The sequence below is a fragment of the Orbicella faveolata genome, unplaced genomic scaffold, assembly GCF_042242905.1.
Source record: "Orbicella faveolata isolate gen_17 unplaced genomic scaffold, um_ofav_v1 contig_26, whole genome shotgun sequence".
NCBI lineage: Eukaryota > Metazoa > Cnidaria > Anthozoa > Scleractinia > Merulinidae > Orbicella > Orbicella faveolata.
Window position 1 is genome coordinate 9,506,362 of NW_028301554.1, and position 6,139 is coordinate 9,512,500.

Sequence of the window (6,139 nt, forward strand, 5' to 3'; positions counted from 1 at the left end):
ATCTACTTGATAACAACAAAGACTATCACATAAAATGGATTGATCATCTAAACGGCGATGACTCGGCCTTTGAACACATAGAAATGAAAATAAGTTGCCTAACAGCAGTTCCGGAGCATCGAACGACATTATTCACAATCACTGTCTATTTAACAACTGGGGTTATTATGTGCCAAGGCATCTCCTTCGAGTTATGGTGTACAAAGGAATTTCATCGCATAAAACAGAAGACAGAACATCTATACTCTTTATACCACGGCGCAACAGCAGTAAGTGATCACGATTTCACAACATTCACACCGGAGGAGATTGCAATTACACTCAGCCACCTGGAAGAAGCCTCACAAGTGGCCATTACTAACAAAAAGGGAAAAGCTCTCAAACAACCTACGACCATCCCCTCACTACCACCGGAAGAAAGCCTTTCTGAAGATGAGGCCAATGAACCTATCCTTCATGGAAAAGATCAAAAATCTCTGACCAAGAGGACACCGATTTCTGTACACCGGAAGAGAAGGAATTCGCTCGACTCGCCACGGGGACTTTCTGTGAGAAGTAAAGCGTCCGTCTCTGATCTCAAATCGGTTGTTGCCTCAGTGGAATCGGATCTTTTTGAGCTTAAAACTGAACTACCCAATGTGACACACGATTTATGCACTTCGAAGTTTGATCTCCTGGAAGACAAACTTAAACAATTGGACAATGACTACAAAGTACAAATCAAATCATTGTCATCACGCATGATTGATGTAGAGACGACAAATGAACTTCTCCAATCCGAAAATGCAAAACTTAAAACAGAGATGCAAAACCTCAAGAAACACATTAAAGCGATGGATAAAAAGATAGAAACTCTGGAAAATGAAAATAAAAACACTTTGCAGGAAATTACTTTGAAACCGAGCACACTAATTTGTCATCAAACTGTGCAAACTGAAGATGTGCCTTCCAGAACAAAGATATCTCAAGACAAAACCAGCCAAGATATAACCAGCCCAAATAACGTTTTAACCAGCAATCCTTTCCATGTCCTTTCAACAGCGAACGACGAGGAGGACAACATTTCAAGTACCTCGCAGTCCCATGTGCACCCTATCCCACATGATAACAAAGAGATGAAATCAGCCGACCTTACAAATCCCTCTATTCCGCCGCATGGTAATTATCCAAGCAGAATTACTCCTCAACAAAACGAAATCACACCCGATAATCTCAATGAGAAACCTAACCATGTCCTACTCATTGATTCGAACGGAAAGTTTATCGACACCAAGAGATTCTCTTCAACATCAATTGTGCTCAAATCTTTCACACCTACCATCGCCTCTGCAACTGATACATTGAACAAGGAGAATTTCGGCACCCCTTCAACCATAATTATTCACACGGGAACAAGTGATATCGAAAAGACACCGCTCGATGCATGTTTTGAAAACCTCCAAGTTCTCGTCGACATCGCAGCACAAAAGTATCCGAGAACGAAGATAATTATCTCATCCCTTCTTGTCCGTAATGACGCCTTTGACACTTTGAGATCACAACTCAATGGAAGACTCGGACGCCTGCGATTGTACCCCAATGTTCACTTTGTAAATAATGAAATAATCACAAGCGACATGTTGCACGATCAAAAGCATGTCAAAAGACGGAAAATAGGAGCACTGGTCTCCAATTTAAAAGACTGTGCCTTCAACAGGATTTCGAGACGCCCCACATCACCTCAAAGGGTCGCCCCAAGACACCATGATTTGAACTCTCTTCAACACTTCCCTTTACGTAAGGACCAGATCTCTTCATTGAACACCACACCCACTACTACACCTGCCATCAAGCAGCAGCCAGTACAACCACCACTTCAGCAACAGCCAAGGCTTTTTACGGAAGTGGTCAAATCCCCTGGAAAGCACTGTGATTCAGTAGACCCTGAAACTATGATAAAATTACTAAACATTTACGAGATGATCCGTCAATCATAATAAACTACCGCAAATACATTAGGTAACTACTCTTGCCACGAATATGATGACAACTTCCAGGAACTCCTCTAATTCATCCATTTTCTAAACAAAGCTCATGTAGGTATCCTTTTTATTGATCTCAATTAATGTGTTTTCTTCGGCAGTTATCAGTTCGTTCAACAAACTGTTTAAAACTCAGTTGTTGGAACATTAATGGATTGGGCAAAAGTTCGGTGCTTGGTCACAAATTACATAATAGTGATTTTCTTAATCAATTTAATAGCAGTGATATTTCCATAGTGTCAGAAATCTGGGGCTCGGATGTGAATGAATTGCCCGGTTTTGACATAATTGCACTTAGTCCACCCAGAAAACTCAACACTAAGAGATCTGGTAGATTTTCTGGTGGGATTTTAGTAGCTGTGAAAAAATTCCTCACGCCCCATTTCTCACTTGTCAAACAGACCCCTGAGTATATATGGCTAAAAATAACTAAAACATTCTTCAGTTAGACAAAGATATTTTATTGTGTTCATGTTACATTCCTCCAAAACACTCAACTTATTTTAATCCTGATACGCTTTTAAATTTAGAAAATGACATAAATCTTTTCAAAAGAAATAGTTATATAGTTCTAGCGGGTGATTTCAATGCTCGCACGGGAATAGAAAATGATTTCATCAGCAACGACAATTATAAATTTGTACCAGGGGGTGACTCCCCTTTACCAACTGTGGTAACGCCCAGGAAAAGTTTTGATAATAATGTTAACGATCTAGGAAAACATCTCCTAGAAATGTGTAAATCATTAGATTTAAGAATATTGAATGGAAGATGCAAAGGTGACTCGTTCGGAAAAATTACTTTTCACGGAAATCAAGGTTTCAGTACGGTTGATTATATAATTGTTAGTCATGAAATTCTGCACCTTTTCGAAACGTTTGTTGTTCGAGAACCATCACCTTTTTCAGACCATTGCCAGCTACTAAGTTGGATAAAACTTGACTCATCATTGTTAAATAGCAAAGATACAAGTAACGAAGGTGAATTCTTCAACCTTCCTAGACAATTTAAGTGGACAGAAGATTCTAAAGACTCATTCACTTCTGCGCTACAATCCGATGAAATTAACAAGTTGATTCATGACTTTGAAATTTTAAACTTTGATCATGTAGGAGACGTTAACGAAATAGTAGATAAATTCATAGCAATATTAGAAACTGCTGCCGAACATTCGTTACCATTGGTAAAAGTGAACAAGAACTCCGAAAAAAGGCACTCTCAAATTTGGTTTGATAGTGACTGCAGTAATGTAAGAAAACTTTTAAGCCGCCTTTCACATAACACCCATAAAAATCCTTTCGACGAGCAAACTCGACTAGAATATCTGTCTGTAAGAAGACAGTACAAACAGTTATTACGCCATAAAAACTCAAATATCGGGATGACAAAATTGATGAACTCATTAAAACTAGGACCTCAACCGAGTTTTGGACCAATTTAAGATCTTTATCGACTCAGAAAAAAGCTTCACCTGACTCGAATGTTCCTTTGCGCAAGCTATACAATCATTTTCAACAATTACATTCGGCACCAAATGCCGATAATCTCTGTGATAAACAAGATGAAATAATCAAAGAGTTAAAAGACAGAGAAACAATCCTGTCACAATTTGCTGAATTAAATCAACCTTTTTCTGAGGATGAAGTTAAACATTCTATAAAAATGCTCAAAAATAAGAAACTGCTGGCCTTGACCGAATAAGGAGTGAAATGTTAAAATGTGGATTCCTTATCTGACTACCTCCTTAACAAAATTATTTAATTTCCTGCTCAATAAAGGAATCTATCCAGATAATTGGTCTACTGGACTAATAAGTCCCATTTTCAAATCAGGGGACAAGTCTAATCCATCGAATTATAGAGGCATTTGTGTCACTAGCTGTTTGGGTAAATTATTCTCGGCTGTCTTAAATAAAAGATTACTCACTTATCTTAAAAATCACAATTTATTACATTCCTCTCAAATTGGTTTTCTTAACGGTTTCAGAACAACCGACCACATCTTTTCCCTAAGAACACTAATTGACAAACATATAAAACATACAAACAAAGGCAAATTATTTTGCCGCTTCATAGATTTTCAAAAAGCATTTGACTCAATCTGGCATAATGGGTTATTACACAAGTTATTATACAATAAAATAGGAGGACAGTTTTATCGTTTAATCACTGATATGTATTCAAAAACTAAATGCGCTATAAAAAACGGAAACAAAAGAAGCTTCTTCTTTAATTACAACAGAGGAGTGCGACAAAGTTGTATTCTTTCACCATTGCTATTTAATTTATATCTAGATGAATTTCCACGCATACTAGGATCCTCAACTGGTACAGATCCAATTATTTTACCAAATGGGTCTCCTCTCAATTGTTTATTTTACGCAGATGATCTCATATTAATATCAAGCAGTGCTGCTGGTCTTCAAAACCAACTTAATACCCTCCAAAATTATAGCGAGAAATGGTTATTAAAAATTAATCTAAAAAAGACGCAAACCCTAATTTTCCAAAAACAAAATCGTAAATCAACACGTGACAAATTTTCCTTCTTTCTAAATGGAACTCCAATTGCTAAGGCTTCACAGTACACCTACCTTAGCGTTACTTTTAACACTAATGGAAGCTTCTCAAATTCTAAAAAGGCTTTAGTTGAGAAGGCTAGAAGATCCATTTTCGCATCCAAACGTTATCTTGATTTCAATAAACTTCCTATCAATATGTGTAATAAACTATTTGATACTCTATTTCAACCCACACTTTTATATGGATCCGAAATCTGGGGAGCATATGATAGCATAAACCTCAAAAAATGGGAAAAAGACCCTGTGGAAAAACTTCATACACAGTTTTACAAATATTACCTCGGCCTCAACAGAAGAGCACCAAATATTGCTGCTCGAAACGAAACAGGACGGTTGTCATTAAAATTTAATATTCTTCCAAGAATTATTAAATTTTGGCTACATCTTGTCTCTCTCCCAGAAGACAGCGTTGCCAAACAATGCCTCAATATTTCCAATCAACTGGCAAATGAAGCAAAGTCCTCTTTCATGTTAACAGTCAATAAAATCATCAAAAATTATTTAGATGACCAAAACCATCCGCATAACATAAACACACACAATTACAATGAACAAATCATCAAACATAATTTACAAAAACTAAGATGTCACATCTCAAATGATATGAAAAGACACCAAACGGAGATAATTTGGTCTAACAGAAAGTTGAATTTCTACTCAAGTTTTAAAAGAGATGTAAGCAAATCTGAATAACTAGATCAAGTAAAGAACCTCAAACATAGACAAGCTTTGGCAAAACTCCGATCTGGTAATCATAATCTTAGAATTGAATCTGGGCGACACTGTACTCTTAAATGACCTGAAACTCTTAGAATTTGTCAGTACTGTTCTTCTAACCAAATTGAGAATGAAATCCATTACTTATTGCATTGTGACCGATACAATAATATTAGACAACAAGTCACAAATGACATCATCAAGAAATATCCAAAATTTGATTCCTTTAATAACACAGAGAAAACAATATTTCTATTTAACAATGCTGATACTTTTATTTGTAAAAAACTAGGTTACTTTACATATGAAGCACTACAAATAGGAGAACTTTGTAACCCTAGAACTTAAAATGAAGAATCTTGTAACTAACTATGTTTATTTTTCTTTCTGGTTGCTGTTGTAATTTGTTTCGTTTTTGAATTTTTATTTAGCGATTCTGCATTTAGGTAACACCATCTATATGGGAATACCAATAAATTGTTATTGTTGTTGTTGCTTTCTCTTGATGGCTTCTGCAAAACATTATATTCTTTACACAGCGGTATCTAATATAAGAATGAGATTTATGTACAGTGCTCTTCTTCAGAAAAGAAAAAAGAAGTCCTTTATTTTATAATTCAATGGAGAGTACAAGCTTTTAGGAACAGAATTGTTCACAGTTTGGTATCCTTGACTTCTTGTTCAAACGCCAGTAGCAGGTGACTGTTTCCTCTTGGAAATGTTCTCCGCTGCGTCGCCGGCATCAAAGCAAGTGTCTTTTCAATTTCTTCCTTTGATAAATGCGATGGCGCTGGCGCCACTGGCCTTCTTAAGCAGCACA